The sequence below is a fragment of the Macrosteles quadrilineatus genome, unplaced genomic scaffold, assembly GCF_028750875.1.
Source record: "Macrosteles quadrilineatus isolate MER2022 unplaced genomic scaffold, UCM_ALF_1.0 Scaffold_1__1_contigs__length_201487025, whole genome shotgun sequence".
Taxonomy (NCBI): domain Eukaryota; kingdom Metazoa; phylum Arthropoda; class Insecta; order Hemiptera; family Cicadellidae; genus Macrosteles; species Macrosteles quadrilineatus.
The window spans coordinates 196,845,684-196,869,730 of record NW_026542594.1 but is presented as its reverse complement, the minus strand read 5'-3'; the positions used below and the strand labels follow the sequence as shown (position 1 = coordinate 196,869,730).

General features: G+C 36.2%; 1 long non-coding RNA gene across 2 annotated transcripts in view; it reads right to left on the bottom strand.

Annotated features, from left to right (window-relative positions):
* Window positions 1-20,840, bottom strand: part of LOC128993539 (uncharacterized) — a 53,449-nt gene extending 32,609 nt beyond the window's left edge. Inside the window, exons 1-8 of one of the 2 annotated variants that reach the window (XR_008490767.1) lie at window positions 20,734-20,840; window positions 19,250-19,423; window positions 18,572-18,734; window positions 17,292-17,472; window positions 3,049-3,232; window positions 2,616-2,768; window positions 2,122-2,215; window positions 684-805 (exon numbers count right to left, since the gene is read on the bottom strand). This is a non-coding gene — a long non-coding RNA (uncharacterized LOC128993539). The remainder of the gene's footprint in view (window positions 1-683; window positions 806-2,121; window positions 2,216-2,615; window positions 2,769-3,048; window positions 3,233-17,291; window positions 17,473-18,571; window positions 18,735-19,249; window positions 19,424-20,733) is intronic. The other variant, XR_008490768.1, reaches the window with a different exon arrangement.
* Between the last annotated feature and the right edge of the window lie 3,207 nt (window positions 20,841-24,047).

Genomic DNA, 24,047 nt, shown 5'->3' with positions numbered 1-24,047 from the left:
CCCTATAGGGAAATTCGCTAATAATAAATTTCACCACACAAAGATGTTTTTAGCCGTTTTACAAAACGTTAATTGGAGGCTGGAAGCTGTCCAATGTGTCCTGTCCTGTGTGGAATTGCTGTCCAGGACCGAAATGGCAGCTATTGGGGACCGATTTGGTTTTTACGGCCCTAGGGTCACAAAACCAGTTGTTCGTTTACTTACTTAAAACATCAATGTATATAAAATAAAATATACAAGCAATATCCATATGCATTTTATGTCATCACTGCCTAGCAACTATTTATTAGTATATTTTTGCTGGTTCCTCTAGATTATTTCTTCACATAACCTTAAAGTTGCAGTTGTGTTAACTGTTTATATGCATTTATAGTGTGAAAATGACGACATTTTTGTACAGTGTGGTGAAAAATGGCGTTCGTACCACGGGCCGAAAGGATTTTGCAGCTCTTCACTTGGTCCCGAACTGCATACTATGAAGGGGGGCGGCACTAAGGATAATGCCTAGGGGGGAAATATTTATAAATCCGTCTCTGGTCGGGAAGCAGGGTATAAATTATGAAGGTGTATTTATTTATGCATAGGTAAGATAGGCATAAATGCCAAAATCAGACGACCATTTAGATAATGGATTTTGTGGTGTTTACTAATAAATACTGAGACAAAAATAATATGTTACTAACCTGTCCTCAATCAATCCCGATTTGTCGTGGATGTCTAGTTTCGGGGTTAGAATCCTATTTTCAAATCCTTTTCTCATCAACTGTCAAACATATTCTTCTTGCACTTGCCGTTGTCAAAGTTACTTCACATATAAACACACAAAGAAACATTTATATTTACAAAAATATACAAACACGCGGCCGGCCAAGGACAAAACCAGACATGTACAAATTTAAGGAACTCAAATCCGTTGTAAACAAAAAATACCCCAGTCAAACATGTCGAATAAGCAAATTTATATTTGCCTGATTTGATTTCCACTTAAATCTAGAGATAATTTCGGATTTGGTTTCCTTCAATTAGTAAACGTCAAAAAGGCGATTTATTAGGTTCTGGAATCACACCTGGAAACTTAATTTCAAATTTTTCTTGGCATAAAACAAATTATTCACTTTAGATTGGGGAAATGCTTGTTGTGTCTTATTTACAATAAATTCCCAATAACACCAAACCTCATTGATTGCAACAATGCATATTTATAGCTGATCAGCAATGTAGTAAAGTATACAGGAATATCAAAAAATAACGGGTGGCGTCGTCCTGTAATCCAGCTACTAGGAGGTCACGAATTGTGGATATTTATAGGGATGCACTGTGGATGCGATGCTCACTGGTGTGGATTAACGTCCGCACTAGTGAGTACTACGACTATCCGCAGTACTATCCTGATAATTAGACCAATTCGTAAATTACAAGGAAAAATGTGGTTCGGATTCCACTATAAACTGTAGGTCCCTTAGTTGCCATTAGCTGTATGAGCTATTAATTAACAGCTGTGTCTAAGGAACATGTTGGCCTTAGTCACTAACAAGACTACAAGATCGCGCCACTCATCCTACACTCATCCTTCACTCATATTTGGGTTAAAATACGCACATAGTGGCGTCCCCATCTTAAATAATTGATAATTGATAATTGATAACTTTGTTTTTGTCATTCAAATGTCTCAAAGTACATTTAATTTAGGTTGCACATTAAAAAAAAAAACACTCTTTATAAAGGTGTTGTGAAAATGAGAACCTAATTTTAATCCAAACCAATTGATTTTAAAATACATTAATTATTGCTATAGCGCTATGCGAAGCAAATTATTTTTCACTTGTGTTATATGTAGGCCTTTTACTAAATTCCAGGTAATGGTTACGCAACCTATATCAAGTCCAATTTGAATAAATTCAGTTATGATCACTTAAAATTTGACAAAAAATTTAAGAGCACGGCTACCAGTTATGGTTGAGAGTTGTGCATTTGACAGTTTTTGATTATAGCCAGGTCCGAACATCCATTTAGCTTAGCCGTGTAGTCAAACAGCCACTGCATTATTTTAAATCCCCATCGATAATAATTGCCTTTGTATAAACGTTTTTTCAAGTACAACTTAACATTTCTATGGCTAACCTGGTCAGGAAAGTTGTCAAATACTCCGTCTGTGGCGACCAGAATAACATCTCCATCTTCCACTGGGTAATTTCATGTGTCTACTTCCTCTGGCCTGTAACACATTGTGTTTTGAAATAGATTTCAACAATGTTTTATTGTGTTAGCCCAAGATAGGCTAAACAATTATAGAACTAAGATTCAGTTAACATCTATCTTTATTACTACTAACTTCCTAACAAGTGTTACATGAAATAAGACATCCTAATAATCTGGGCAGAATAAGACGTGTTCCTAGGCTCTTGGGTTTTCTGTCCTTATTTTATTGTCGCGTAGGAAATGGGGCATGTCGGCATGTCTTTATGAAAGTAGTTTTTATTTTATTATAATTTTTCTTGAAGTAAAATCAATTAAAATAATAATTACAATTTATCGAGGAGATTAACTGTTTCTAAATTTGGGTGTACAAACCATAAAAAATTAACAAACAAGATATTAAAATTAGGTAGACTCACCTGGTTACTCTGAGTTTGCGGGTTAGAATCCAGCCTGAGGCTCCTAGGGAGCTGGTGTCAGTGCACTGCACAGGCATGTGATATCGCCATCCTCGAGATAGGCTCCTAGCTGCCAGGAAACCCAAGAAAGGCTCCAGTTTGGCAAGCCTATGCCTTTATAATATGGAAGATCTAATATTATAATATGTCCTTGTGCACTGCCAGTAAACACCTGTTTTGCTTTATAAGAACGTCAAAACAAAGTCACTTTAAGCGATTTTAGTTTTTCCTGTCTCCTGAAAAATACAGTTTTTTACACACAACTTTTTTCACGAACGTCAACGAAACGACAAAAAGTTTCAGTGTAATATTCTTAATGAGCTATAAGTATACCCATTGTCTAGTTACTAGTTTCAGACCATATGACCATATCAAAATCAATATATTCACTCACCCAAGAAGTTATGGGCTGCTTATTCTCTAACAGCTCGTAGTTGCTGCGCGCTAGTAGACTAGCAGGTGCAGTGGTGCTGAAATACCCCGTGGACGCAAGGCATTTACATGTCCTCATCAGGAGACTAGAGACTTTCCAGGGTCGATGCTGTATCTCCTCCAACCAACAACACCGTCCGCCACACCTGAAACACAACACAAGTTGGTTAGTATCATCTTTCACTATTGATAGTACTAGACACAAATGTTAGGTAATGTTGTTGTTAGTTTTTAAAAATAAAAATGAAAGTTGTTGAATGGTACCAAGGGCAGTGTGTTTGTCAATAACTAATTTCCATGGTATAGATCAACCTTTTAACCAAGCCAATCTAAAAAGGCATCTTACTGAACACTGCAGGATCTTTTACATCACATAAATTATTAAAGAATCAACAACTAAAAGGTTGTTCCATTAGTGTACTCTCTGAAAGACTTATTCAACTATTTTCATACAATAAAAATAAAACTAGCAACTAACGTATGAGATGTATATTTATTTCATTTCAGTATTTAAAGTCAATTGTATCATATAAACAGTGATTTGATACATGTTGCAGTATGTTGGTATGATCAGTCTAACGTATTTTAAATTAAGTTAAATACACAAATACAAGAAGGGTAACAATAACAATGTAAATTTTGGCTATTGTCACTACAAAAAATACTATTAGGCTACCGATAAGAGGGTCAGCCATTTGTATAATCATCTGGACCGTGACAGATAAAATGAGAACCGTACAAAAATGAAGTTTTATAAACTTTCTAGGTAAATAGGGAACATTAGCTGGTTTTGTTTCCAGTACCTACTAGATACTAGGTATAAATTATCAGATCATTACAATAGGACATTTCTTCAAGCCCTCCTTATAAAAATAGGTACCCGCCATAATTTAAAAAGCACTGTTATCCTAGTTTTAGGTAGGCCTAAATAAGTTAAGGAATGACCAAAAATATTTAGAAATGATAATTTTACTAGCTTGAAAAATGAAATAGTCTTTTAACAGTCCTAAACACAAAACATTACACACAAAATTGTGTTGGAAAAACCAAATAAAAATTGTGAATTCGGGTCACCGAAATTTTATCCCCCTGGAATTTTACCCCCTGGGCAAAGCTGACGTCACTATGACGTAGTACTCAAAAATCCCCGCGGATTTGGAAGTCTAATGAAAATAGACAGAGCAAGATTAATTAGATTAACAATAAAAACCTGAATTTTACCCCCTAGCCGGATATAGAAATTATTATATTTAAACTAAAGCCACAACACAAATCTTATACTTTTATTAAGAAACAGCTTTGGTACGATAACAAATATTTGGCTCAAAGAAAACGGATTTTTAAGATGTTAAATCGTTACAGGAAATCAAACTGCCAAATAATCAAATTACAGTACTCTCATGAGCAAAAAGCTTTTAGATCCCTTTGTAGAGAAAAGAAACAATTGTACCAAAATAATTTAGTAATCAATTTAAGTCAAACATCAGATTCAAGGAGTTTTTGGCAAGCAGTCAGTGTAATTAAAAAAAAGGAAGGGAAGAAGATTGGGAAAATTGCATCGTCAGAGCGGGTTAAACATTTTCACACCCTACTCAACCCACCTTTACCAATAGAGAAGATAAGTTACAGTGACGGTTCTAGGACCTTGTCAAGGGGGGGCTACCGGGGGGCTTGGGGTGTGTGGAGCACCCACCAATAAAGCAAGGGGGTCCAGGGGTCCTCCCCCGGGAAAATTTGGAATTTTCTAAGCCGTTTGGTGACTTTCTAAAGCCATTTTTAACACCTGAAACCGTGCCCAATTGTCCATAAACTCCCATTTCACCTGTTGTTTGTCATGAGCAAATAGACATTTAAAAAATTAAACTATGACGATTGCATTCACGAATTTCAAAACACACTGTAGACTACGGCCATATCCTCCTAAAAGCCGTTGGGTGACTTTCTAAAGCCATTTTTAACGTCTAGAACTGTGTGCAAAACCTCAAATTTACCCATTTATTTGTCATGAATAATCAGACATTTTTTAAACTAACTATGACGATTGCATTCATAAATCTCAAAACATATTGTAGGCAACGGCCATATCCTCCTAAAAGCTGTTTACTGACTTTCTAAAGCCATTATTAATGTCTATATCTGTGTCCAACTGTTCAAAAACCTCCCATTTCACCTGTTATTTGTCTTTGTTATGAGTACCTAAGGAAACATTTAAAAAATCAAACTATGTTGAACTTGCATTCATGAATTTAAAAACATAGGCCTACTGTAGAATACGAAGCCATATCTCCTAAAAGTCGTTTGGTGACTTTACAAAGCCATTTCTAAGGCCCCCCATACACGTAACGATCGGCCGGCCGGCGAGGGCCGGAAGGCCAAACTGAACAGTTTGGCCTGTGAAAGGAGGGTCCCCATACACGCAACGATTCGCCTGCCGGCCGGACTGAAATTTCTCCGCCTAGTGGCAAGTATGCAGTCAGTTTTCGTACGGCAAAAACGTTTTTGTTAACTTGCTATAAGCTGGATCTTTTAAGTCCCTGTTGTGGTATGCCTTTGTTTTGACCCTCCGCCGACATTCATGCTTTCTGTATTCTTCTATAAAGGCTAGCACATGCTGATTAGTCCACGTAGCCATATTAGTACAAAGACTGAACAGAAAATAAAGTTAGGTTATGTCAATGACCTTAAAAATGAACGTAAATAAAAAAAATAATGCTACTACTGTACTGTCGGCCTTCCGGCGGCCTGCCGGCGACCCCATACACGTAACGATCGGCCTGAAGGCGGGGGTTGGCCGGACGACGACCCCATACACGTAACGATCGGCCGGCCGGCGAGAGCCGGAAGGCCAAACTGAACAGTTTGGCCTGTGAAAGGAGAGTCCCCATACACGCAACGATTCGCCTGCCGGCCGGACTGAAATTTGAAGTTATGTCAATGACCGTGCCTTACCTTAAAAATAACCGTAAATCAAAAATAATGCTACTACTGCACTGTCGGCCTGCCGGCGACCCCATACACGTAACGATCGGCCTGAAGGCGGGGGTTGGCCGGACGACGACTGATGGGAATCCCATCAGTCGTCGTCCGGCCAATTTGGTCGTCCGGCGGCCGGACGACGACCCCATACACGTAACGATTGGCCGGCCGGCGTGGACTGTTCAGGCCGGGCCGGCCGGCCGATCGTTACGTGTATGGGGGGCCTAACGTCTAGAACTGTGCCCAATTGTCATAAAACCTTCAATTTCACCTGTTATATGTCATGCAAGCAAGTAGACACGTTTTTTAACCTTACGTTTTTCTCCATTTCATAGATCTGTCACAATATGTATAGTATCGAATTCAGTAATAGTATTGACTATATAAACTTAACACTAGTGTTTATATAGTCAATGGTAATAGGCTACTGGTGCTACCGCTGATTGCTGATTGATGCCTGTGTAAAGTTAGCGGCTAGCAGACAATTTGAAAACTAACTATGGAACATCAGGAAATCAGCTGTTTCACCGTCCTTGCTCGGCGCTCGCCTTTGCCCTAGCATGTCAACAGCTGACTGCTGTAAAAATTGGATGATGCGTACAACCTTCCATAGCGTAATATTGTTTTATTCTTTGTGCTATTGTCCACAAAGTTTATCTATGTGCAACTTAATACTACTCCTGCCATCGCTTATTAAGTTGAATAAAAACTACATTGATGTCTGTTTTATGACATTGCGTGTTTTAAGGACGAAACGTAAGTTAAAATTTATTTTTCCAGAGTCCAAGGGGGGGGGGGCTTTAGCCCCTGTAGCCCCCCCCTTGGAACCGCCACTGATAAGTTACGCAGAACCTTTTATCGTAGATGCATACCTTGATAGTGATTTCACTCTCGCTGAGTTAACAACTGTCTTGTCCAATGCTAAACAAAACAAAGCACCGGGTCGCGATAGAATTCCGTATGAATTTTACAAAAATGCGCCTTTGGTTTTACTAATTAAACTACTTAAAATCTACAACAATTGTTATAAAACGGGAATAATACCAGAATCCTTTAAAAGTTCAATTGTGTTTCCATTGCATAAGAAGGGGGATATTAACTGCGTAGCAAATTACCGAGGTGTATCTTTTATTGATTGTATAGCAAAACTTTTTATTGGTTTAGTAAACAATAGACTTACTAATTGGGTCCATGAAAAAAAAATATATTAACAGAGTTTCAGGCTGGGTTTAGGAGGGGGTATTCAACAATAGATAATATTTTTAACCTAACCTGTATGGGACACTTAAGATTAGAGGAAAACAAGGGGAAACTATTTTGTTTTTTATTGATTTTTCATCAGCTTTTGATACAATAGACAGAGATGCCCTTATGTTCAAATTATCGTGTTTAGGCTTATTAACAAAATTACTAACTATATTGAAGAACTATTACTCGGGAACCACGGCGTCAATATGGGTTCCTGGAGGAATAACCAACAGCTTTAATACCTCCATGGGTTTAAGACAGGGATATCTAATCAGCCCTATTAATTACACATATTATTCATTAATGATCTGCCAGAAGTGTTAGAAGGTGGGTGCAACTTTGGTGGTCAGAGGGTCAATATGCTGATGTATGCAGACGATATAGTGATTATATCTCCGACAGCTACAGGTCTGCAGCACATGATAAATAGGCTAGAAAACTACTGTGAAATATGGAACCTCAACCTCAATTTAAATAAATCAAAAGTCATGGTATTTAGGAAAGGAGGGAGGCTTGGAACAACTTGTCAACGGTGGTACAAAGGCAAAACAATAGAGGTAGTAAACAGTTATAAATATCTAGGGGTCGATTTTACTCCATCTTTGTCGTGGAACTTATATTTCCATCAAAAGAATATTATGACAAAACTAGCAATTAATTCAATATGGGCTAGTTTCAAAAGGGGCAGTAAGATTCCGCTAAGCTCTAACCTAGTTTGTTATAACCCAGTTTTAAGATTGATTTTATGTTATGGGGTACAAGTGTGGGGCTTTTTGGAATAAAAAAAAATAGAGAAGGCACAAAACTTTTTTCTTAAAAAATTATTTCGTCTACCTAGAAACACTCCCAATTATGTGTTATATTTAGAAACAGGTTTCGATAAATTGCATATTTATACATTAGCGCTACATATCAAGGCAATATTAAAAGTTTTGTATTACTCCCAGAAAATAGACTCCACATATTCTTGCCAAACAAATTATTTCAAAATATATTTTCTGGTGCAAGCAATGAAAGTTTATTGGGTGCAAAAGAGGAATGACGATAGATTTCAATATTGATGATTTAGACTCACTCAAGACACAGCTGTTTGGTCTGGTAGAGGTAGAGCGGCGCGCATGGAAGGGGGAGTGCGAGGGGAGAGCGATAACGTCTTTGTACCACCAACAATATCTCTCTCTTGACCTTGAGCTCGGCGACAGACCCTTGCTCACTGATAACTTGGACATTTCCCTTATAGCCTGGATTATTAATGCCAGAGCAGGGCTACTGTCACTAAATTATCAACCTTGGATAGAGAATAAAAATTACATTTGCTCTCTATGCAATAATAGGCAAATTGAATTGGTGTTTCATTACGTAGCAGTATGCCCGATTCTAAAGAATATCAGATATTTTTGGCTAAAAGCACATTCTTTAAGTGAAGACGAATTCTTTGATTATTTAAATGGAAGGGATTGGCGGGCTTCGGGTGGTTTTTTAAGAGATGCTTGGAGTGTAAGATGGGATCTAATACAGGAGTTTAACTTTTAGACAACTGAAAAAAGCAAGTAATCTCAAAAAGTATTTTTTTCCTTGTTTGTGACTTTTGTTATCAATTATGTTTATAGATGGATCTTTTAATAAAAAAAAATGTATTTTATGTTAAACATTATTTTATTTTCAGTCTTTTTGTCAAGGAGTTACTTTCTGTTATTTATTTAAAACATAAATTAATGTGTCAACTAAACAGACGGTTTAGTAACCATTGTTTTTTGTGTGCACATAAGTATGTATCATTATGTAATGTTTCCAAATTGTACAATAAAGCACATTTCATTTCATTTCAAGTTAAAGAATGACCAAAAATATTTAGAGAGATGATAATTTTACTAGCTTGAAAAATGAAATAGGCTAACAGTCCTAAACGCAAGACATTACACACAAAACTGTGTTGAAAAAACCAAATAAAAATTTTGAATTCAAGTTTAATTGAGTGATTAGGATGGTGGTTTGGGTAAGTCCAAGTTCTACTGCCTAACACCTGAAGAGGAGGAAGATTATTAGAGAGCAAACAGCAGTTTATGATGCAAAACAAACAAGAACACTTAACAACGTGTAAATAACAAATTAGTAATGATTTACAACTACCGTTACTGTAATAGCTTCATCCATTTGGATACATTTATCTAATAGGTGATAACTTACAGTATTTAATTTTAAGTTCGCCACTTTTATAAATAGGAGAAAAGAATAATATACTGTATGTTTCCTGTTAGAAATATAGATAAATAAATTCTTGCTAAGCCGGGATATAGTCAGTAGCGGCTAGCCCATAAGGACTCTCGGACGCCACCCTCCCAACAATACAGAAATCAATATTTTTTTTATTTATGTAATAAAAAAATAATATGTCGTAATTCAAATTAAATTACAATTACTTACGACTACTTAATCAATATGATAATAATATGAAATGAAATAGTTTTAAATTTTGAATCCAGTAATGACTGTTTTGCGATAGTCGCTTTCATAATGTGGATTGCGGACGGCGGCAACCTCCGTCCCAAACTCAATGCATGTAGTCTTATGGTAGAAACACCTAACAGCGCTGAGGGTGCCGTGACGTCATTCCAATGCTTTACAATAGGGACTCTGGGGCAGAGTCCAAAGCTGCGTGCGCATCCATAAATCAGGGCAGCCACCCTAAACTGGATAATTCTGCATCACACACGATTAGGATAGGAAGAACCATGTTGGCAGCGCTGGAGCCATCATCCACACTGTCACTACCATAAACATAAACTAACCTCACTTCTTTCCATGTTCATGACCACAGTTCAGTTATAGTTTAGTGCCAAACGCCCATGTAGCACAGATGGTTGGGCCAACGTTGGTAAATTGTGGAGCCACACAGTTGGCCAACAGTAGAAATGTCACCTCTTTAAACTGTTTTCCAGCCAACCGTTTTATTTCACACAAAATAATAAAGATTTAGTACGAAAAGCATAATTATTAGTTGAGTAAATTGATTAAATAGTTCATAAAAACAAATTTTGAAAAAAAACTAGAACAAAATTTTTTTGGCCCAGACGGGTCTCGAACCCGGGTCCTTCGACTTATGAGCCTCTTACTTTACCACTGAGCTATCTGTGATTGCTGATATAGAGAGTTTTCAAGTGGTGAAAGAGTAGCCGACAGTTGCAATGGTCGCAATACTTCAAACATTTTTGATACTACACAGTATAATATGATTCTGTTAATCTGTTAAGGCATCATAAGTAGTTTTTTTTTTTGGAGTTAGAGAGGATACTGGTATTTGAATGATTAATTAATTACCGTTAGATTGTTAATGCTATTATAATTGCCTGTTATATGATTAATTACTCTTTCCCCTTAAATTGTTGCAAATAAGTTAAAGAATATTAATTTAAAAAATATTTGCATTATTAAAATTATTAAAATTCATTGTTGTAGCGCCGGAACTGTAATATATAAAATATCTGGTTTTACAATACCTTTATCAGTTCCAAAAACTTTTGGAAACTTTTGGAACTGATAAAGGTATTGTAAAACCAGATATTTTATTATAATTATGTTGTGAAAGCTAGACCCAGAGAATGAAAGTCGTGTAAACTCAACTATGGACCATTGTTGGTCCAACAAAAGTATCATTTGTTGGTCCAACGGAGTGAAAAACGGTTGGACAACGGTTGGCTTGATGTATGATACCCAGCAATGCATATTAATGTATTTCATTAACAATGAACCAATGTTGGTCCACAGTTGTAAATATTGGTTGGCCCAACTACGAGATATACAGTTGGACAACGGTTGGTTGGTTGTGGAAGCTCCAACCAACCATCGACCAACTGTCCCACAGTTGGCCAACGTTGGCCCAACCATCTGTGCTACATGGGCGACCTGTTGTTTTGTGATCAATAGTGTTTAGTGATAGTGATGGAGGCCTAAGGAAGGCAGCGGTAGTTTGTTGAAGATTGAAAGAGCTAAGTAGAAATTATTAATAGTTATACTTAATTGATTGAGTTAGTTAGTTGGTATCTTTGAGTCAATAAGTTACGTCTGTAGTTTTAGTATAGGCTAACCTAATCAACCCGAAAAATAAGTAAACTAACCATAGGTAAAGTGACTCGGACAATTTTAGTTATAGTTACTTATTATTAGTCTTAATAAGTTATTACGGGTAAATTTGCCGTGGGTTGAAGGCCTAAATCTAAATAATAATGGATGGCGGCATTTCGTTGTCGTCGACGGCTAACGTCACTAACGAAGTTAGCCTGATTATCAATGAAGGGATCAAAAATATTGACCACAGAATTTCTTTGAAAAAATTAGGACCTCCTAGACCTTTCATGAACATAAACCAAATTCTAAACAGTTCAAAGAATAAGAATAGCTTCACACGAAAATTTTCGCCACATATGTACAATCATGCAGATTGGCTATATGGTTGTTCAATTAAAAATTCATTTTTCTGCTACACTTGTTTGGTCATGGGGGTTCAAGATAGAGCATGGACTGTAGACGGCATTTCAGACTTTAAACATCTACTGGAAAAAGTAAAAAAACACAAAACAAGTGAAAAACACATAAATGCGTCAATAGAATATGCTGTTTTAGGTAAAGTTGATGGAAAGTAAATAAAAGAAACGTCTTATAACACTTAAAACATATATTTACGCTTATACTGTTACTCACAAGACGGTAAATATACAAAACAGATGGTAAGTGGTGATCGATTTCGATTGGACACTCCAATCATCATCAGACCCAATAGGCGAATGAAGGTTGGGTCATTCGTCTATTGGGTCTGATGATGATTGGAGTGTCCAATCGAAATCGATCACCACTTACCATCTGTTTTGTATATTTACCGTCTTGTGAGTAACAGTATAAGCGTAAATATATGTTTTAAGTGTTATAAGACATTTCTTTTATTTACTTTCCGTAAATTTAATAACACGTACAATGCTGATCAAGAAGTTATTTAGTAAAGTTGATATTAGATGCCAATTGGACAATGCATATAGGAGTGAAAATTTATAAACGTACGTTTTCATGTCCCTGGCCTTTTACTTCGTAGATACTGGATTTTTAGTTTATTATTATGTGTTTTAATATTTTTTGGGACGGGGGCAACATGTTACACACATTTATTTGGTTTTAAATAGGTTCTCGGTATTTTTTTCGTATTTTTAAAGTCTCTAAATTCACGACCATGACGTGTCCCTAGGGTACATTTTCCAACTTTCACGCTGTTTTTAGACTAATTATTCATGCCGAAATATATAAAGCCATATTTTTATGTCATCAATGGTTATTAAACTTACAAAAAAGGAGCATATTATAATTTTATTGTCATTGCAAACTGACTAGCATGACAAAATAAGTCTGTCCCTCGATTTGGCGTCACGACCATTTGGGAAAAATTTTCAACTTTGGAGCACGATAGTGGCAAGCCTGGCGTCGATGGAGTCAGTTGGTTTTAGAGACTAGTTCAGGGTGTACGTCAGGATTGTAGTGCCGGTCGTTTCGAGTTGAAAGGAGGAATTACAAGATTAATAAAGGAAAGATTGTGTTTTTTGTAATTTTGGTGTGTCCATGACCGTACGTAGTCATTCGATGAAGTAGACATGGTGTTAATTTTTGTTTATAAGATATTTCAATTGCTAGATTAACCTAGAAGTCCACTTTGTATCCTCGAACATGAGGTGCAGGGCTACCGCCAGAACAGAGCCAAATAACACGTAATTTCACGACCAAAGTTTCACGACCATCGCGGGTTTTTCACGACCAATCCAGCCTTATGGATTATAGTGTGTTTGGTCGTGACAATAACTTTAATATAATTGTAAATTGAACAGTTTAGTTCAATTGAAACACATATTTTTATTATAACTAACAGTATAATAGAAAGATTGTTTAGAAAGAGTTAGGCTAGATTATTTCAAAAAATTCACGACCGTACCGCTTGTCCCTGACCATCACGTTTACGATTTCTATCATAGAAATTTCAAAAATTAAAATATCGTCATATTTCAATGTTTTATACACAAAAGAAGCACACCTCTATACAAACATAACGATTTTTCGGGTCTCAGGTAAGTTTTTTCGGAGTTATACAAACTTAAAAAGATTTTATTGGCTTTTTTCCAATTTTTTGAGTTTTTTAATTTTTTTTTAGAAAGACCAAATATACCAAAAGCTCAGTGACCTTTTTATTGTATAATGGTCATAAAAGTAAATTAGTTTATAGCAAAATATAGTTATAAAAATAATATGAACTATTTTAAATATTCATTTAAACGTCTGTTATGGTCGTGACAGGATTTTGTGTTTTTCCACTAAAGATGCTCTTTTAAGAAAAAACTACCAAAGATATTGCGTTACCATGGACATTTTATGAAACTTCAAATGTTAATGAAATAAAAAAAATAATAAACGTTTTGAAAAAAGGGGGAAAAAATTGCAAAGTGCTTTTCCTGAAAACGTATGTTTTTAAATTTTCACTCATAGGTTAAAAATACAAAAACAAAATGAAGATGTTTCGAAAAATCGATACATTCTAAGTAAGCTAATTGATGCAATTAAATTTTGTGGAGCGTTTGAATTAGCATTACGAGGACATGATGAACGCGAAAATTAAAAAAATCCTGGCATATTTCGTGGTTTGGTTAACCTTATGGCGGAGCTGGATGTAACATTGCAACAGCACATAAATCAAACAAATAACCGAGTGTTTTTGGGTCTGTCTAAAACCATACAGAACGAGTTATTGGACTCAATATATTACGTTTGTCTGCAAATGATTCGTGACGAATTGACACAAACCGACTATGTTGCTATTGAAGCCGACGAAACAACAGACTGTGCCACTTTATCCCAACTAGTATTTGTTATTAGGTACGAGCTGAATGGCACGATTCACGAGCGATTTATCACTTTTATTAGACCAAAAGGCCATGATGCAGAATCAGTTAGCGAAACAATTTTTGAAGTATTAGAGCAATTAAACCTCGACAAAACTCCTGATAAAGTCATTGCCCAGAGCTACGATGGGGCTTCCGTAATGAGTGGCCAACACACGGGAGTACAAGCGCGTGTAAAATCTAAATATAAGAATGCAAATTTTGTCCACTGTTACGCACATCAATTAAACTTAATCATTGAACGCAGTGCTACACAAAATAAGCAGGTTAAGATATTCTTCAGTAATATCGAGGGGTTTTCATCATTCTTTTCCCAGTCAACAAAGAGAACTGCAGTTCTCGATGAGATAGTAAAACGTCGTATTCCAAAAAGCTCAGGTACTCGGTGGAATTTTAAATCCAGAATTGTAAGCACAATTTTTAATCATCAAAGAGAGTTGGAGGAATGTTTAAGCTACATACTCGACGATGACACCAATGACTATGCCACAATAAATAAAGCTGTTGGCCTAAGAAGTATTCTAAAAGACGAAGACTTTATTTTCTGGCTGGACTTTTTCAATCAAATACTGCCCCACAGTGACATTCTGTACAACCAACTGCAGCAAACAACAATTGATTGCGTCAAGGCGTTTAAGTTTGTAGGCGATTTCAAAACTGTAGTAGATCGCGTAAGAAACTCGACCATGTTAGATCAACCGAGAGATAGTGAACCCGAATCGAGCAAAAAGCGGAAAAGACACGACGATCAAAAACGCGTTGTCGCAAAGGAAGTGTGTGACATAATTACGTCGGGAATTGATGACCGTTTTACGTTAGTAAATCATTTGTCCGCGGCAAAACTGTTTCAGCCAAGTTTGTTTGGGGAGTTTAAAACCAAGTTTCCCGAAAAAGAGTTACACGCTGCTGCGGAACTATTTAGCCTAAATAAAACTGAATTGAAACAGGAGTTAAATGTTATTTACAATAGGGATGATTTTTCAACGGCCACAGGGTCATTAAGACTACTCAACTTTGTCTATGACAACAACCTCAAAGATGTGCTTCCAGAGTCAATCAAACTTTTAAAAATCATAAGCACAATACCTATGACTACTTCGGAAAGTGAACGTTGTTTCTCTACTTTGAAACGAATTAAAACGTTTACCAGGAGTACCATGAAACAAGACAGACTAAGTGCGCTTGCTATGTGTTCTATCGAAAAAAAGCTGTTGTCAACTTTAAACTTCAACGAAAAAGTAATAGATCACTTCGCCGGGCAGAAAGAAAGGAGGATGGATTTCACATTCAAACAGTACAATTAAAGTTAGGCCTTATCCTCATGTTATGGTTTTCTACTTATATTGCCGTGGATGTTTTAATATAAAATACAATTAGTCAAGCCTTACCCTCATGGTTTGGTTTTCTATTCGTTATTGCCGTGGGTGTTTAAATTATACAATTCAATCAATGTCAGGCCTTACCGTTTGGTTATCTACTCATTATTGCGGTGGATTTTTTACTATTAAATTATCAATTGTTAGTTATATTTTCAATACAGTGTAGTCCCGTTTTACAAGGCCGTAGGCAGGGAGGGGGGTTAGAGGGTCAAACCCCTCCCCCAAAATTCCGAAATTGAGCAGTACAAATTAAAACTAGGTTTAAAAAGTTGAATTATGAAATAAAAACCACAATAGAGGATTAATTGTTATGTTTTGCAATATCTATTCATATTTAATATAGGCCTAGTTCTATTAGGATAATAAATCTGATCTATTAAATAAATTGGTAAAAACTATTTAAAAAATATACTTTACTTTACTCTACTTATGTCTATCTGCTCATGCATGACAAACAACAGGTGAAATGGGAGTTTTTGGACTATTATTGGACACAGTTTTAGGCGTTAAAATTGCTTCAGAAAGTCACCAAACGGCTTTAAAAATTTAAAATTTTTTCCGGGGGAGGACCCCCCTCTTCTGTTGGGGGGTGCTCCACACCCCCCAAACCCCCCCCCTGGACTAGGTCCTAGAGCCGCCACTGGATATAGTGTAGGCCTGTTATAAAATTAAAACTGTCCTAACCTAGCTTAGAACCTGACCTAAAAAAACTGAACTATTACTTTCAAAATCCCATTTGATAACAGAAAATGGAAGCAAGGAGGATTGGTCATGTCTTTACAGCTGTGTCACTGCATTAAATCCTTTGAAGTTACCTAGGTTGAATAAGGGAAGGCAAAGTTTAGGTTGTAATTTGTAATGAACCTACAATATCTCATTTCCAATTATTGGTTCGAGCCGACCAGAATATCGCCTACATGCTTGAATGCTTAGTCATAAAATCAAGCTCGAGCCAAGCTTTTGACTATGGCAACGTAATCAAGATTGCAGGACTTGTCTGCAAAGATGCCATGGTAAAAAAATTCATGTTTTCACATTCATGTTATTGCAAATCGTTGAGGTTCATGCAAAAAGTCCTATGTAAAACAACCGTACTTTTCAAGAAGCAAAAAAAAAACTAAAATCGCCTAAAGGCTAAGCTTTGTTTTGTTGACGTTCTAAAAAAGCAAAAGTCTTACAGTAGGTACATTGTCAGTGGTTGTAATACTGTAATTCCAGGCCTCTCCGCTGCTCTGCAGTGCTAAACACAGTTCACTGGTTCAAATCCAGCTTGAGGCTCCCAGGGAGTTGGTGTCAGTGGACTACACAGGCATATGATATCAACATCCTCAAAATAGGCTCCTAGCTGCCAGGAAACCCAAGAAAGGCTCCGGAGTGGCAAGCCTATGCCTTTATAATATGGAAGATCTGATATTATATGTTCTTGTGCACTCCCAGTAAACACTCGTTTTGCTTTTGTAGAATGTCAAAACAAATCCTAGCCTTTAGGCGATTTTAGTTTTCCATTTGTCCCCTAAAAAGTACAGTTTTTTACGTACAACTTTTTGCATGAACGTCAACGTAATGACAAAAAAGTTTCAGTATCCTCTTCTTAATGAGCATAAAGTATATCCATCGTCTAGTTACTTGTTTAAGACCATATGGCCAAATATCTAGATCAAATATTAACTCACCCAATACGGGCTGCTAGTTCTCTAACAGCTTGTAGTAGCTGCGCGCGAGTAGACTAGCAGGTTCAGTGATGCTGAAACGCCCCATGGACACAAGGCGATCACACGTCCTCATCAGGAAACTAAGAGAACTCTCCGGGGTCGATGTTGTATCTCCTCCAACCACCAACACCAATTGCCACATCTGAAACATGCCACAAGTTAGTGTAGGCCTACTTTTTAGGAGGAAAAAACTAAAATTGTTTTTAAGCTAAGCTTTGTTTTGAAGTTCTAAAAATGCAAAAGTCCTACAGTAACTTTTGTTAGTGGTTGTAATGGTTCCAGGCCTCTCCGCTGCACTGCAGTCAGCGCAGCGCTTAAAACAGTTCACGGGTTCGAATCCCGCCATGATTCTCCTAGGGAATTGGTGTCAGTGAACAGGCATATGATATCAGCATCATCGGGATAGGCTATGGGCACTTAACACGTTCGCTGTGAGAATCCCTTTGGCAGTATACCGGTACGGTCATAATGCGACGCAGCCTCTGCGCGCCAGTGAATCAGCGAACGCAATAGCATTAAAATAATTCGGTCTTGACAGCAGCAAAACAGCGATGGTGATGGTGCTGTGTTACCCTGAGAGTGGACGTAAGTTCACTGAAAAACTTACAGATAGCAGCACTGCCTGGATATGTAGCCAATGTTTTTGTAATGGCTCGAAAAGAGAAAATCCCTGAAAACAAGACAAAAAGCATTGCCAGACGGGATTTTACGGGAAATGTTACTACCAACTTAAACCCAAATTAAAGTAGGTATAGGACCAGCACAACATGCTGAAATAGTTTAGTTGATCCCCGATAAATGCGGAGGTCACAATAGACCAACTTGTTACACACTGCATTGTTACATGACTCTGATCGGAGTCGTCAGCAGCTAATGTGTTAAGCTGCAAGAAAACCTTAAAAAGGCTTAGGTGTGGCGAGACTATGCCTTTATAATAGGGAAGATCTGATATGATATATTATTGTGAACTGCCACTAAACACTGGTTTAGCTTTTTAGAATATCAAAACAAAGCTTAGCCTTTAGGTGATTTTAGTTATTTTTTTTCCTCCTGAAAAGTACAGAATGGCTTTTTGCATGAACGTCATTACGTCAACATATCTATGTACGTTCTTATCTACATTCTTTATGAATCTTCTTCATTCTTCATTCTTTATCGTCAAATGACTAATTTCAGATATAATATGACCCAACCAAACAAGATCAATATTATTATTTAATCAATGCTGAAAATTCACTCACCAAATATGGGCAGCTTGTTCTCTAACAGCTCGTAGTAGGATACACAAGAGTAGACTAGCAGGTTCTGTGGTGCTGGACACAAGACGATCCACAAGTCCTCATCAGGAAACTAGAGAACTCTCCAGGGTCGATGCCGTATCTCCTCCAACCACCAACACCACACCTGAAACAGACCCCAAGTTGGTGTACTTTTCAGGAGGCGAAAAAAAGCTAAAATCGCCTATAGACCAAGCAGATTGCAGCAGCAAAGCGCTTAACGCAGTTCACGAGTTCAAATCCCGCTTGAGGTCCTAGGGAGTTGGTGTTGGTGCACAGTCATCCTCGGAATAGGCTCTGGGCACTTAAGCTGCCAAGAAACCCAAGAAAGGCTTAGGTGAGGCGACCCTATGCCTTTCTAATAGGTAAGGTCAGGTATTATAATATGTTATTTTGAACTGCCACTAAACACCCGTTTTGCTTTTTTAGAACGTCAAAACAAAGCCTAGCCTGTAGGCGATTTTAGTTTTTGTTTTGTCTCCTAAAAAGTACAGTTTTTTTAGTACAACTTTTTGCATGAACGTCAACAAAACGACAACAAAGTTTCCAGTGTACTATTCTTAATGAGCATAAAGTATATCCATTGTCTAATTACTAGTTTCAGACCAAATAGCCAAATATCTAGATCAAATATTCACTCACCCAATATCAGGGCTGCTTGTTCTCTAAAGGCTCGTAGTAGGATACACAAGAGTAGACAAGCAGGTTCTGTGGTGCTGAAACGCCCTATGGACTCTAGACAATTACAAGTCCTCATCAAGAAACTAGAGAACTTTCCAGGGTCGATGTCATATCTCCTCCAACCATCCACCACACCTGAAACATGACACAAGTTGGTTAGTATCATCTTTGACTATTGATAGTACTAGACACAAATGTTAGATAATGTTGTTAGTTTTTAAAAATAAAAATGATCGTTGTTTGGAACCAACGACAGTGTGTCAATAACTGATTTCTGTGGTACCGTGGGTACCTATACATTCACTATCCTCTTAACAGCCAATCTAATAAGATATCTTACAAAAATTTAGAGGAACTTTTAAATCGCATTATTGATTAAAACATCAAAAACATTAAAGGGAAATATCGTTTTGCCACTAGTGCACTCTGTAAAAGACTCATTCAACTAAGTTAAATTTTCATCCAATAAAATAACACTGTTAACTAACACAAGAGATGTCTATTTATTTCATTTCAGTATTTAAAGCCAATTGTATCATGTAAACGGTGATTTGATACATGTTACAGTATGTTGGTATGAACAGTCTAACCTATTTTAAATTAAGTTAAATACCGTACTCACTCAAATGCAAGAAGGGTAGCAACATAAATTTTGGCTTTTGTCACTAGGCCTACAAAAAATACTTAGTTATTAGGCTACCGATAAGAGGGTCAGCCATTTGTATAATCATCTGAACCATGACAGATAAAATGAGAACTGTACAAAAATGAAGTTTGATCAATTTTCTAGGTAAATAGGGAACTTTAGCTGGTTTTGTTTCCAGTACCTAGATACTAGGTATAAATTATCGGATCAAAAAAATTACAATAGGACATTTCTTCAAGCCCTCCTTATAAAAATAGGTACCCATCATAATTTAAAAAGCACTGTTATTCTAGTTTTAGATAGGCCTAAATAAGTTAAGGAATGACCAAAAATATTTAGAGATAATAATTAAATATTTAAAACAGAGCCATACACCTACCGATATAAAATACAGGCCTATAGCCTAAACATGAGAGTAGGCTTATATTAACAACAAAAACAAATTCAGTCCATCACAGTCTCTTTAATCTAATCAAATTGTCTATTGGATTTGGATACTAGCATATACTAGGAAGGACAAATTGGGGAAATAACTCCAAAGAAACTGAAAGTGTGAAGTGATTAATGTATTCAAATCAAATCATTTTATTGAGCTAAAATTGACAATACATATTGCATTAACGGTTATTAATCAATATTTTGAATTCGATAGTTTCAATTGATATTAGCATAGCCCAGTTAAGAAACTGTACCCTAATTAAGTCATAGTACAAACGTACAGTATGAAAATTGTAGTATTAAGTTAGTATTAACCTATAGTAATTAAGTAATTTGTATATCACCAGACACTAGATTTTACCTTAAAATAATGGTGCAAATGTTTCCCTGTAGAGAAAAATTCTTCTAGATAAACTAGGCCTACAATCGTTTGAATTTCGTTTGTCTGCTTATCTATCTACGTCGTCTGTCACCATCAAAACAATGATAATACAGAATTGTATCGAATGGATGTGGAATTGTGGGTGGACGGATGGTGTAGGAGAAGAAGAAGAAACCAGACAACTCTTAATATGCAAAGACTACAAAGCGATAAAAGGATTTTCTCAACAGAGCGTTGATTATTGTAAACTAATAAGCTATTTTTTAGCCATGCCAGAAAGTTTGGTCGGGTGCTATCACGGCCACCTTTAACTACAGGCCGCGGCCTGGTAGAATTGGCAACGTCACAAGTGGTGTTGTTTAGTGACAGACATTCCATAAGATAACATGGCAGACAGGTGACATCAGCTCATTAATTCGCACTTTATTGATTTAAATTTAAATTTATGAACATAAATTTATTGAAATATTGAAAATAAAACAAACAGAATTGAAAACCGAAACAATTTGAATTAAAAATCTATATCTGTGCATTTTAAGTGGAGTCAATACAGTATTGTGATAGTCCAGTAACGAGGCGTAAAATAGGATCTATTGGAAAAATAAGAAATGTTGAGGGGAGAAGAGCTTTAGAAACATTTGTGGAATCATTGCCTATATTGCCCTCTCATTATTGTCGGAAAAACAGCAGCAAGTTATACCTAGAACCTGGATTTGGTAAAAATTGGGTTAATGTGTACAACGAGTGCGTAAAATTTTGTTTTGGAGATGGAACTAATCCAGTAAAGCCTCTGTCACAATGTGTTTTTGACAATTTTGTAAAAGAAAAAAAATCTTGCTTTTCAGCAGCCTAAGAAAGACCGATGTGACAAGTGCATCATGTACGAGACTGGAAACTTAGACGAGGAAAACTATCGAGATCATATTGAAAAGAAAGAGAAAGCATCAAGGACAGAAAAAGAAAATGACATAAAAGAAGCAAAGAAGGGTTCATCCACCGTTCTTACCATGGATAAGGTTTTTGGTACAGTCAGTAAAAGTATCACCAAGTTTAAATGCAAGTGCCTTGTATTACAAAACCAAATTTGTCTGCCACAATTTTACCATTTATGATGTAGTTACTCATGACACTAAATGCTATTGGTATAATGAGAGCCAAGCAGATCTGTGTGCTAGTACATTCGCTAGCTGTGTTATTGAGTATTTAGAGGAAATGTGTGACTGTTCCAAGCCGATTATAATATATAGTGATGGCTGCACTGCACACAACCGAAACTCGACAATGTCCAATGCTTTGCTTTGTTTTCGTAAAGAGAAAAATGTTGAAATTGAACAAATGTTCTTGACCAAAGGCCACACACAAATGGAAGTGGATTCTTTTCACTCATTAATTGAAAGGAAGATTAAAGATCAAAAAATACACTTACCATCTGACTACATCAGGCACACAGAAATGGCCAGAAAGACTCCCATAATCCGGACAAAAGAAGTAGGGTTTGACTTCCCTAAAGATTATGGTAAGTGGTAAGAAGTCATTACTGGTGTACGACAGCATACGGCCTGGACGGAAACCAGGGGACCCTAAAGTAACCAACATTAAGGCCATCAAGTACGCTAAAGGAGAAATTGAGGTTAAGTTGAAATTTGAATTTGATGAACCTTATTTTGCCCTGCCCCAAAGGGTAAAGAGATCTTGCCCAAGTTTGTCGAGTTTTCCTTTAGTAAGAAATGCGCCGATTCCAATAACGAATAGAAAATGGCAACATTTACAGCAACTTAAGGAAGTTATTCCACGTGATTGTCACGCATTCTACGACCAGCTACCTCACGAGGGATAAGAATCATTCATAGTATCAACAACCGGGAACTTAGGGACACTAACCACTCTTGAGGCTGATTTTATAAGTAATTTTTTATACCTTTGTGTATTTGTAAATATTATAACTTTTTTATAACTGCAAACGGCATTATTTAATCTCAGTGTTGATTTCTTAAGTAGGTACAACTTTGTAATAATGTTTATACTTTAGTATTTTAGGGACGTTAGAAATCTTAAAACTCATTGTAATGATTTTTCACTAAAAGGTCTTGAGGCTGATTTTACAAATAATTTTTTATAAATTTAATACTTTTTTATAACTGCAAACAGCATCCCAGTGTTGATTTCTTAAGTACATCTTTGGAATGATTTTTATACTTTAGTATTTTAGGGACGTTTGAAATCTTAAGACTCGTTGTAATGAAGTTTGTATTAATAAAGTGTTGTATTTGAAATACCTATATATTTTGTAACTTAAAAACCTTGTATGTCCTTTAGCTTAAGAAGTGATACCTCGTATGACCTTGTATGTACCAGACTGTAAGAAGTGATACCTTGTATGTAAACGATTTTTGTTATTGGAATAGGAAACACTCATTTAAGTATTTATTATAATGTAAAATAAGAACATAATAGTTTGTCAACATTAAAAAGGCATCTAGAAATATTCTTGTAAAAAAAACCAGTTTTTTCTACCTCCTGAAAAATAGTGATTTTGGACGTACATGTTATGTCACACAGTTAGGCTAACGATAAGTAAACTGTTGTAGTTTTCTTGTTTATGAACATATTTTGATCAAATTTATAAAATGCATTCATTTCATACTAAACTATTAACATTTTACAAAAAAAAAACACCTTTTTACCTTCCCTGTTGCAGCAAACCTAAGTACTCGTTAAACTAATGTTATTTAAATAGGGAATAAATGTTATATTTTAAGGAGACATTTTAGTGTAAATCCAATCAGGCAAATGGAAATTCGATAAGTCTTCAGGTTTGCTGCGGCGGCGGTATTTATTTGTTTTATTGTTTGAAAATACATTAAGAATACGATAGTCCGAAATTGTTGGGACCAATTGACCTTTAAAAAAGAATTAATTTAGTATATTGAAGCATTGTTGTATAGGTACCTAATGGCATAGACTAACCAACTGCTAATGGTTACAGAGAAAATTCAAAAAAGTGTAAATTCAAAATTCCCTTGTTATTCTTATGGAGAAAATGAAAACTGTTGTAGTTTACTTGTTTATGGATATTGTTGATACAATTTGGCAAATTTATTTATTTTATACTATACTATTGACGTTTGGTCAAAAACACTTTTACCTTCCCCGTAGCAGCAAACCTAACCTAAGCACTCGTTAAATCTATTGCTATTTAAATTGGGAATAAATATGTCTTATTTATGGAAATATTTTAGTAAAAATCAAATCAGGCAAGTGGAAATTGTCTTAGTCTGCAGGTTTGCTGAGCG